The 12,644-nt window shown below is 38.8% G+C and overlaps 1 long non-coding RNA gene across 1 annotated transcript in view; it reads left to right on the forward strand.

Annotated features, from left to right (window-relative positions):
* The first annotated feature begins 2,652 nt into the window (after positions 1-2,652).
* Positions 2,653-12,644, forward strand: part of LOC142384022 (uncharacterized) — a 47,033-nt gene continuing 37,041 nt past the window's right edge. The window contains exon 1 of the long non-coding RNA XR_012770013.1: positions 2,653-2,737. This is a non-coding gene — a long non-coding RNA (uncharacterized LOC142384022). The remainder of the gene's footprint in view (positions 2,738-12,644) is intronic.

Raw genomic sequence — 12,644 nt, forward strand, 5'->3', positions numbered from 1 at the left:
GGTGTGCAGAGTTATAAAACCCCAGCGAGAACTGTGTGGGTAGCTGCAAGCATTATGTCTCTCCTATCAGAGCTATCGGAGTTCCAAGCTGATAACAGGGAAATTCTCACGTTGTTCCCTTCTGTCACAGTTCAATCACATTTGCAAAAGGTTACCCAAACTTAATCCAGGTGAATCACTATTGCAACATGGAACTAAAAAAGACAGGAAGGAAGAGCATATTGTCAGAACGGCAAGTCGGAAGGATCCTCACATCAGTTAACTCTCCACGCTTCCCTTGATAAGGATCGAGGAAGGGCTCTATCAGCTCAGCACTTTGTCTTCTACAGATAAAGTAAGTTAGTTGTATCCATGTACATATTCATATGAAAATAGCTAAAAAGAAATATAACTGAAACAACTAAACTCAAAATACGACTGCGAGCCACCTCATGCAAATACACTGAGAAAAGGGAAAAAGTATCCTTTCAACACATATGATGCAGTGTGTGAGTAACATGGATTTAATAACACGTACTGTCAAACCGCCCTGAGGAAAGGAATTTCATCTTAGCTTTTCTGGATACTGTTTTTACATAGTCAGCTTATGAGACATAACTAATAGCCAACAACACAGAAAAAAATGGAATCATGTGCTCCATAGTTTACCCAACAGCTGTAAAATAAATGAAAGAATTTTGGAGCCTGGTCTTCTTTAAACTCTATAGGTATATTGCTTGGTACCTGGATTGGATTGCAGTTTTAAGCAGTTTGGATGACCAGAGGTTTCATTTCTTAGGTCCTTAACTATTTTGTGATACTTGTAAAGACATTGTTGTTTGGCATTTGTGAGGTCACAAATTATGTCATAGCTCACATGATACTATAACGGTGCCTTCAGTGGCAATTGGGAACTCAGAATTTGCTATGCCTGAAAAAAAAAAAAACAAAACAAAACATGCACACAAGAAGATGGATTTATAAGAGGGCATCTCTTTACTTTCAGAGTATAAACTGTAAAAGAGGACTAGCAAAGTGAGACCTTGATTGTACGGTGTAATCATCCGTTTTACTGCGCATGAGATAATGCACAAGAGCATCTTAATCTTGATAATCATGAACAATTAAGATAATTTGTTATTCGTGTACTGTAAGTTATTTATCGTGTAAGCAAGCCAAGTATTCACTGATTACAGCTTCTTAAATTGTATCTCAAGCTCAGTCTCACTCATCACATTACAGCTAGAGAATTCTGTACTCTTTGTTTCTGCAATTTTTCATCTTGCAGGGTTCCCATTGTTAGAGGGCATATCTTAAGACAAATCCTGCTATCTTCTTGAAATAGCCAAGTAGTTTTCATGTGTAAAACTAATTCCTTTTTTTGCCGCCTCGACCTTACCAGTTTTGGCACCTTGCCTCACATAAGACTTGCAGCAAACTCCAACCACAATCTCTGAGTTGAGGACAAAACAAAAAAAAACAAAAGAAAACCAAAAAAAAAAAAAAACTGAGATGAGACTGTTTTTGGCAGAACGGTCATATTTGATTCCAGAGAACAGGTTAAGATTTCCTGCATTTCTTTGTCTTTTATCTATGTAAACTGGGTGTCTTTAGGCTTTGGATGTCTGATATCTTATTGAATTGTGCATGCTCTCATTTTTTACCTTATTTTCATCTCTTCTGTTGCTCTTATTTCTCCTGAAATGACTTACAAGATCTCCAAAGGGCAACACCATTTATCTCTTATGAGACAATTCAGAGAGTGTCTTCTATTGAAATCAAGCCGTTCTGAGATCACAAGGAGCCTCCAAGTTAATTTCACCACAAGCATGTGAGTCTTACTAAGGCAAGTCTAGGGTCATGGCAAAATCACAGTTCCAGTTATGTCTTTATCTGCAATAAGTTGAACAAAGAAACATTGAATTAATTTACATGCATGTGTTCATGAGCACCGCTGCAGAACAATAAAGGTCCTGTGTAATATGTCTGAAGAGATCTATTCCTGCATTTAGCTGTTCTGGCTGAGACTAAGCCAGTTCTGCAACACTGCCTCCATGTCAGCAAATGCTCATTATTACAAGATTACGGTCACACAACTTAAAAACGCAACTAAATGTCCCCCACTAACACTTGAGAAAACATGGGTTCTCAAGCAGAGTAAGCCACCAAATCAAATGTGCTCCCAAAGCAAAAGCAGCCCAGCAAATAAAGGGGTCACTGAACAAAGAATGCTTTGAACAGTTACATCACAGAGAAGTAGTTTGATTGAGCCAGACAGTTCACTTCTATCAGGTTTAGGAAGTCGGCTCAAAAGCCTTTTTTGGTAGCAACTATTCTAAGCATGAGCCTTGTAAAAACAAACATAATTGAGCCTCTGACTGACTAATCCATTTTTAACAATGTAAACAGCCACACCATCAAGACAGCAGTCAAGCATTCTCAAACTAATTAAGCCAGATACCTCCAGAGTTTTGAAACATGTTACTACAATTATTCACCAGAGGAATATCAACCTGTGCATTTACATGAAAAATATTTAGAAACAGTTTTTTTTTTTTTTTTTTAAATGAATGGTTTGTGCCGGTTTGGGTCAGACAATCAGCAGACACACAGCTGCGCATGCTTCACTCATGTTCATGTGAAAGGCAGGTACCAGGTTGGATCCAATTTCTAACCGAAATCCCGGACAAATTTCATCGCTTTGAAGTTGAGCTTGATCCTCTGAACAAAGACACTCTCAGCCTGAGAGCCTCAACAGGTAACCGAGTCACCTGTGCCTCTGTTCTGCTTGTGTGTGTGTGAGACTATCTAGTAACCTTTAGACGTCGATTCAAGATTGCATTTTGTTTGATGAGATTATGTAGTACATTTGACTGTCATTGGCAATGCTGACTGAAAACTTTTGCAGCAGGTGAAGGTATAGAATATCATCCGCGGTGGCAGACACATAAACTCTGACGTTCCGTACTACTTACAGACCAGGGTGTGCAGCCGGAGCACCAAGTAGGCGTGGAAGGTTGCCAAAGTTGACAAATACCGATTTTATCAAACGCGAATATTAATACATTTTTGATCATATCTTGTAGACTTTGTGCATCACGTGATCGCATTTAGCGCTCGTTTCCCCCCAAAATATCACTCCAGAGTTGCTCACATGTCCTTACATGTAAATATCAGTTTCAAATCAAGATCTTACCTTATCCTGTCTGTCGCTTCGTTTGGAGTGGGCTACCTAAGATGACTCATTCCTCATGGCTTTTCACCACACACCTACCTTGGAGAAGTTCAATAATTACATAAACTGCAATCTCAAGAACAACGCTATCTTTTTTTTTTTTTTTTTTTCTGGACGCCTCATCTAGTGTGAAGTTGGGACTTTGATCTGTCTCTATCTTGTGATGGTGAACGCATCATAAAATTAGTGCTGTATGCAATTTGAGAAAAAGCTCTTGTGAAACATAAAGTAGTGACTGACCAATGTGAAGTTCAAGTTATGCAAAATAACTATAATTATTTCTGCGTGTTTTTTAGTTTTTTTAGTTTTTTTTTTTTTGCTGTTTCTTATTTTGACTTTTGTGACCTTATGAAGGGTTTATTTGTTCTATTGAAATTTCAAGCAAAGGAGAAGTAGTCATAGTCATAGTTGCATTTTGTCTATGCATACACATAGTTCCGCTTTTACTGCAGTTTTGTTGCAGTAAAGGGGAGTCTCAACCAGTTTGAGGGGAACTGGGCTTGGACATCGACCTAGATGACTGGTTGCACCATAACATTGCTTAGATCAGCATGTTCAATGTTTATCTTTGTCTTTACTCAAGTAAAGTCTTCCTTAGGTGTACAGTGGAGTTCTCTTTTAAAGAACAAACAAAATATATATAAAAAAAACTATTTGAACTATTTAAGCACGTATTGTTCATCTAAGAATTTTCCTGTGTGCATCTCTGCTAAAAAGAAGAAAGTTGGGGAGGACCTCTTTTTGGAAATCATCATTAACTCCTTTTTTTGTAAAAAAAATAAATAAAAATTCTTCTTATTAATTATCAACCCGCTATCTCCAGGTTCTTTTTGGAGGAAAAAAATGTAGCCGAATTAGCAATCTGCTATCCACAAGCAGGAACTTGTTATATCAGTAAGTTAGAATCCATAATACAGTGAATGTTTGAATGTATATTTGAGTTATGTTACATATTATTTTATGCTGTTTAACAAATGAACATGTCTTTGTTAGCAAAGTCCATTCAAATTGAGTAATAGTGAGAAATAATGCCCCAATATTAAATCGTGGCTCCTGAAGGCCTCTTGGGTGTGCAGAGCTAATCACTGGGGATATTTTTTTTCCTGCTCAGTCTGCTCCACCGCTTCAGTCATAATCAATGAGCCTTGTAACACTCAATTAGAACATAATTGGATTTGTGCATGTCTGAGTTGGAAAAGCATACATTTGAGAGGACATGAAAGCAGCTTATCAATGTTGACTGCTGCAATAAAGCTGAAGCGGGTCAGCCAATTGTAAATCTTAGAAAATTGAACTCGGTATCCAACACATCTTCTCGGATGTCTTCACACTGTACGTGGTTTGATCAGCTTGGATTCACGTTACAATGTTTTGCTAATAATTTACATATAGGCAAATGGCTGTAGCTGAAAGATTATGTTCAAACTAATGTATATAATCTGGTTAAAGTTAGTTATAGATGTCAAAAACAAGGATGATCCACTCTGTGAACCACTGACTGGAGAGCGTTATAGTCTAATACACAAAGTGGATACAAGAAATCCCTGCCTTCTTTTGACCAACCATATAACATTCCTTTTTTACTGTCAGAGATTGTAGACATGCACCCCTTCACAAGATTTAACATTTTTGAAAAACCTGGCATGCTGTGAAGTTTATATTCCACTCAGGAAACTGGCAAGCTCACCTGTCTAGCAGTTTGCTGATATTACTGCTGGTTCCAGGAATGTGTTATAAGAACTGAATACAGGAACTCCAAAATGAAGTCCATTCACTCAAATGTACACCAGTATTACTTCTGCTGGCCCTGTGCACCTCCACGTTACCATATAACCCCCAACTTTACATTGGGATATCAGCACTCGTAAAAATCGCTCTCTCTCTTTCTCTCTTGTAAAATATAGTTTGTGATCTCTAGTGGTCCTGTGAACAAGTGCAAGTGGAAATCTAATGCTGATGTCTCACTTTGGGAACCATCAAAAAGGCACGCTTCAATGTAACAGAGTTTTGAGAGAGTGTATTTTAGCCCAAACCATGTTTTCCTTTATCTTCCTGTATCTCTGCTATTTAACCCTAACATAGTTGTCGATTTGTGTAAACAGCGATTCAAACTATGTTGGCTACAAACCCGGTTGAGAACAGTTTTACACCTTCATTTGGCACCTGGCTGTGATTAAAAACACTAAGGTGCTTCACCTGATTATCACCAGGCAAATGATGGTGTAGAAAAGTGTGGACAGCACTCTTGCCTTCATGTAAATTTTTCTTGGTGTGACCTTGTAAGATTATCACGGTTCTGTTATCAGAGAGCTACAGGGTCCTCATTCAGAATACCACTGGCATGTTCAGTAACTCGCTCTTTTTGCACCCATTCTTGGCGGGACTGACACATCTTCATTGTGCCCTGGCGTCCTTTTTGTAAGTACAGGGATGGATTAGGAAGTAGAAGTTTAGTGCCACTGATATGCCTTTGAACCTGCAACAGAGGTGGTCACGGAGACAAAATGGCATGTTTGACTGAGAAAGACCCTTCACATTGGGAAAACAACATCATGCTAACAGACTGAGAGACAGTTGCACATGTCTAAAAGAAGTTGGACTTTACAGTCACATATTAGAAACATGCCCTGCATATTCAGAGAACATTGTACTTGTCTGACTCAATAGAATGTTCAAAAGATCATCTTTACCATTTAGATAAAGGTTTTGTGTAATGTGGGGGCCGAACACTCTCCAAGCAGTTACAGTTCTTGACTCAGCAGCAGGGAGCTGGTTTGATGGGTGTGGTGGAAAAGCCCTGGTAAATCATAAAATAAGCTATTTACTGCAGAAGTAAATCTGAAGCAATTTTTAGAGATGACAAAAAGAAAACAGGTGAAACTTTTCCATTGAGTGGTTTGAAACTAGACTGGATAATGATTCCAGAGGGGGAGATATGTGTTACTTCGTAGATGTAATTCAGTGGAAGAAGTAGTTGTTCTGACTGGAAACAAACTTTGAGGAGGAAAAACAACAATAACAGCAACCATGTAATGGCTTTTAATAATCCCACGTTGTAGTGAATAAGCTTTTCTATTGCATTTTAACATCTAAAGTTCAATCTAAACAGCCTATAGGGAGAAAAAAATCAATTTCAGCCATGGAGGTCATTTTTGCTTTGATATATGACTGTTATCGTAGTGGGCCGGGGGTAAAAGATTTATCTCCCTTTTTATGAGTGCACAGAATGGGATGTTACATCTAAGGAGCTTGTGACAAGTACAAATCTTCCTGATAGTTATTAAAGTGGTCATGATCATTTTGCCGGAGACGGCGGTGTGCAGTGCTCACTCTGTCACGTTCCTGCTGCGATTGCCTGACAAGCACCTTGTATTTATGGCTGCAGGGCCGAGCCGCTGAGCTGCTGCGTAATAATCCTTGGCTTGGAGAACACCTGCACACTCAAGAATTTGATTTGGTTTTCGGGACCTGCTCATGTTAAACGACAGTTTTCACTTTAAGTTTAAATATGACCTAGCGATCACAGTTATGAACTTAAACAGACTTAGTAGTTTATGATGTACAACTGTACTAGCAAACGCTCTCCTTGTCAGTAAATTGGAGAAGACAAGATATTGTCCCATAAGGCATAATATCTTTAGAACTAAGCTTCTTGTTTAGTGCAAGTATATTGTATTAGCTCAGTGTTTGTACTGTGTGTGTCCTGCTGATGGTGAGATTAAAAAAAAAGGTTTCAACACAGTTTGGAGGAGGGAGTCTTTCTGTTAGTCATCATGGGTTTATTGCTCTTTTAGATGGTGTTTGTGTGAGTGCGTGTTGATATCTGTTTTAGTTGGGGTGTTGTACATGTCGGTGTGATAGATGATGTCCTTGCTGTGGCCTCTGCTTTCACATTGTCCGTGTGTTTGTGAGATTTAAGCATAAATTCAAAGGTTTTGCTGTTGTTCAGATGTGGATCATGTGTGCAGTGGGTTATTGGTTTGTTGTTGATTTGGGATGTTGCAGAGTTATCTTTTGACCTATAATACTGGAGGACAGACCATGACAGTTCAATGATATTGATATGTTTTCCCAGTCTTGTTTTTCTTTTTTTCCTGGAATAAGATGCAAGTTTTCCTTTGTTTGCTTTTAGTTTGATGACTGGCAGACTCAGAATTGATGTGATGATCATGTGCTATGAATATGGATTTCAAACCAAAACAACAAATACTGCCTCAGTTTGAAGTGTGATTTGCATTTGATTCTTACATTTCATAGTTTTTCATAGTGAAATAAATTTTTTTTCCCCTAGTATGTCGTCCATGATACCTATCAAAATTAGAGCTTTGCCAAATTTCCCCCAAAGAGCTTATTGAGGGCAGGAGAGGTTGGATTCTCTGAGCACACAGGATTCTGTCTCATGTGTGTAAGGGAGTGTGTAGTTCCAGTTTAGATATCTATCTGTATTCAGAACAATTTAAACTACCTTAGTTTTAAATATTTCATTGCTGGTCAAAGCTAGTTTTTCTTTCACAGGGTTTGCTAATATAATGCATGGACATTGTGAGTGCTTTTCATCAGAGCATCATTTGTGCTACAGGGACTGAGTCTGACCACTTTTCATCAGAGAGGAAACCTCCTGGTCTGTTAGATTTTTCTGATGAATAATGTATTCATCGTCTGAGGCTGCAGACTCGTCTCACTGTGTGTTCAGAGATGCTTGACTTTCACACATCTCTGCTGGAATGAGGCTGAATCAAGAGCTTGTCTTGCCCATCAACAGCTGTGGGGAATATCCAGCTATCCAGGAAAGGCACAGAGAGAATCTCAAAAATGTTAGGATATGTCTCAGGCAAGATGTTGGCTTTGGAGGCTTTGTAACAGTGCATGGACATCTGCTTACTGGCCAACAAGCTAGGAGGCAATTTCTTTCTTTTTTTTTTCTTTCTTTCTTATTAGCTGCTCATTTTCAAATACAAAAGATGGTCACCAGCTGGATAGAGTGTTGTTAGAATTCTGGTGTTGGTCTGAAACCATCAGCTTAAACAGTTCATCTGGTTTCTTCCAGTAATTTTGTCCATTGATATTAGTGATCGGAGGACATCTTTAATCAGACAATTTTGTTTAGCATTTCCAAAGTGCATAAATTTTACATATGCTTATTGTTGGGTCTAAAAGTTAACCCAGCTGGAACACAGTTCACTCAAGACAACCCCAGTGATCAACAAAACACACACACACACAAGATTGTATTTTTACTTGCAAGGGGAGCCTGACGGAGTAACAGAACTTACTCCTTCACCCGTGCTCAAACGACTCCATCCGACTTTCCCCGTGTAGTCCTTTTTATTACACAGCTTAGTTACAATCAGCATACGTAAAAAAAATCTTGTGAGCAAGATGCAACAAATGTTTTACTGGGACATCTAGTTCCTTACGTGTTGAGTGATTGTACATTCTCCTACATGGGAAGACCAGAGCACCCTGTTTTTCACAGTTCCCTTTAATTACTTTGTATCACAATAAGCAAAGTTCACATACTACATGTCTGTCTATAAAATGTTGTTTACTCAAAATGAAATTCTATATACATTTTTCCAACACTTATACAAGAGGTTTTCTGCTCATCTTGTGCTTTAGGCGTCTTGTATTGTCTGAAAAAAGGGTCCCCTCCGATCAGCTCCGGCAGTCCTCCATCGGACACGGTCTCAGAGTCAGCCAATCTGGGTCACTGCACCAAATTATTAGCCTGATTCTTTCATTGGAAGCCCAAGAACAAGCTGGAGAAATCTTAAGTTAAACAAAGTATTTATTCGTGGTCACATATGAAGTGAAGTATAGCAGCGCTGGACTCGGAGTGACAGAGCCCTCGCACGGCCTCTGTCAGACGAGCCCTGATATCCGAAAACATTTCATATTTATATTAACCTTTTATCTCACAGAGGTTGTACTTACACTTGACAAAGTGTAATTGGACAGTTGTTAGTGACATGAGAAGGCTATCCACCGTCTTCGTCATGTTATTTGGATGAGATAAACAACGTGTGTGTGAGTGTTGTTTTAGGCATGTATCTACTGTACCAGACGCTTTATCTGACCCAGTTATTTAGTCCTGCTACGTCATCTTAAAGTCTTGGACATACATTGCGTTTGTATGAGCAGAGTGGAAAAGGTACAAACTAGGAACATAGATTATTTAGTAAAATACAGAATATGAATACGTAATGTCTAAGAACAAATCCAATTATAACAGTGTCCTGCTGGTTGATCCAATGTATCATCATCATCATCAAATCCTTCCTACATGTATACACTCAACTAGACTCAAATAGGCCAATGTGTTCCACATATGCTCCAAAGTTTTATCTTATTGCATCTTCTTGTAAGAATTGTAAAATATCAGTATATATTAACTCAGCAATGTTCCAATACAGTTGCTCTCATTTTGCTTCTCATATCTCAGTTTTTCTATTTATTTTGTCAGATGGCTAAACTTGCGACTGAAAATCAGACCATTAAATTACATCAGACCTTTCATCCTTGTAAACTGGGACAAGGACAGTGGGCCACTGTGCTAAGTGATGCTCACTCTGGGCCTCATATGCTCATCAACCTGTGATTGTAGAGAACAAAGCACTGCATATATGAACTGCATAATAAGAAGAGCTGTATGAACGTTTGTTTGAATAAGAGACATGTGTATAGAGCTTTTATAGAACCCAGATAAGATTAAAAGACACTATATAAATGTTTACTTTTTATTTATTAGTTGATACAGAGTATACAAAGGCGATATGTAATTCTGAATTACTTGACAAAGTAAATATATCTACATTTTTAAGGCGACAATTTAATATGAGATGATTACTTTTTACTAGCTGCCTTAAGATCATTTTCGTCTTTCGTTATGAGGGAAATGCAATCAGGGAGTCATTATCAGTCCTGCAGTGGCAATTATGATGAAGTCTGGACACAAGTGAACAGGATCAATAAGGAGGATCACATTGTCTCCACTGGGCATAGAAGTAATGAGATTATTTTTCTTTCATTATAAGAGTTATGTTGTCTTGGGAGTGGGAGTTTCTTTTCAGAGTGGGTTTCAAAATGGCTTGAAAATATTCTTGTTTTGTCAATTTCTACCAAAAGTACACTCTTTTCTGATTTTATAGGAGATCAAAAACCATTGCCCTGGTACAAGACGACAGGCATTTCTGATCTCTTTGCATGAGCTACAGATCGCTTCATAACACGAAAGGTTCAGTTAAAGAGGAAACTTAGGTTTGTCTGTCACTGTTAATTGATTACAGTGGTTGCTTTGAAGACCGGGGGAGTGGTCAGCGTGACGATTTGTAAAAGTCAGCCCAGCACAAATGGTCAGACAAGCAGGGATCTGGGTGTTCTCTGAAATCCCTTGAGACCGCAGTGCCATCACACTGATGGGTCCCCTGCAAAGATCACTCATGCTTGCCTCCATTAGCAGAAGACTGCTCTCCACATGTCACTGAGTGAACAAAGACACGTATTCGCTCGGCACTAAAGGAGGAATGCCAGCAGCCATAAATAAGGTTTAGGTAAACATGGCCTGACACACGAGAAAAGCTTGTGTAATTTATAAATTACAACGTTGTGTAATGTGAAAAATGGAGTACGGTTGTAGCACTTAATTTGAGTGTTGGACTCGAAACACATGTGTAGTGAGACGGTTTGAGATCATCCAAACATGTGTTTCAGTCGGAATAAAGAGGAAATCGTAAAGGACAACAGAAAGCAACATTTGCGTCACCTCCTGCCACAGTGTGTGTTTGTGCTCACTGCCCTGTTAAGCATATGTTGTGTTTTTTTGGGTTTTTTTTTATAACTCAGTCTATACTGCACTTTTGAATTCTCCACACAAATAGGTTTATTACAATAAGTCAACAAAAGGGCTTTTTGGGCGCATCTGCCCAGTGCTGCATTACCACATTTGTGATTGTGATTTCCCTGACGTGTAACCTGAAGTCATTTTGATATACAGCTGCTTCACAGTGACATCATGGCATTGATTGCACGGATTACTGCCATGGGGATCTGAGTCATGTTTCCCGGAGAGGTTTGACGATAAGCCAGTAAGGAAACCCCTGTAGGCATGGTATGGGCAGGGTAACCTACAACTTGTGTCAAATTTTTTCATGGCAGGCTTTTGTAATGCCTTCTCATAGACGATTTCTAAAACACTCATAACCTTCCTCTATGGGGCTCTCACCATGTGATTGGTTCATAAAAGCCCCCCCCCCCATGCGCTCATGGAGTCGCACAGCTCTTTCACGTGACCCAGACCTTAATTAGTACCACAACAGATTGTCATTTGCATGTACGTGCCCCGGTGAGTGGATGGGAGGTACGTGTGGGGGGAAGGAGAGCAGCACTTCACAGCCAGTTTGCTTAACAGGCCCTGAAGATAGAGGCAATTCAGTAGTGTTGTTTTTGGAGCAAATGACAAAACTTGATGACTTAATCCTTTAATGAATTGGGTAAAGAAAAAAAAAAAAGAAAAAAAAAAAAACTTCCATACTGGAAAAAATTAAGTTTTATTATTTTGTTTCATCATTATTTGAGAGATTTTCTTTCATTTTCCCTACATCCTTAGTTACTTTGTGATTTAGCTGTTTTTCATATGAACATCAGAAAAACGAGACCATACAAAGAGTCATCGCCCTGATCCTAACAAAAGATCTGCTTTATACCTGCTGGGATTTTCTGCCTCTGGAGAGCAGAGCATCACAGCGCTGCAAGACTCTTCCTTTCATTTAGCAGGAGGCAACTTTTAGACATGACTTGCCTTTGGCTATTTGCTTTAATGTGAAGAAGCTCTGTCTGCCTCTTTGTTCTGACTTTCATACAATATCTGTTCTTTGATATCATCTTTTATATTTTTATTGGACTGAGTCACAAAATAAAAAGTGTTTCCACTGAATGCTGGATTGTTGGGACTGAAAATAACCTGATGGAGTATTTCCCATCAAATATCAGCTTTGGATTAAAGTAGAAAAGACCAAAATAACAGAAACAACGGACTGATTTACCTTAATCAAAAATGTGTCATTTAATATGCAATTTCACTATTGCAGTTAGTCATTTCTACCCTCAATCCAACAAAGAATATACAAAATACCATCTTAAAGATGCCCCCCACCCCCCAGTTGAGCAGTACATCTCTAAAACAACATGTTGAATTTGGAGTTTATTATCCATGTCATTTGTTAGGGTTGTTGGCAGTTGTACATGTGCTACTGGCTGGTTTAATATCACTGGGCATTGCTCATGCTGTCATTAGCTGCTATCATGCAAATATTTTCTGCAGTGATTTGCATGTCAGCTCAACACACTGATCAATGCTTCACTGCTCTATTGTTCTTGCCAGTGTCTGCAGTTTATACCTGCAGTGATCGTATTTCATCGCACCTTGTCTCAC

The sequence above is a fragment of the Odontesthes bonariensis genome, chromosome 7 (assembly GCF_027942865.1).
Source record: "Odontesthes bonariensis isolate fOdoBon6 chromosome 7, fOdoBon6.hap1, whole genome shotgun sequence".
NCBI lineage: Eukaryota > Metazoa > Chordata > Actinopteri > Atheriniformes > Atherinopsidae > Odontesthes > Odontesthes bonariensis.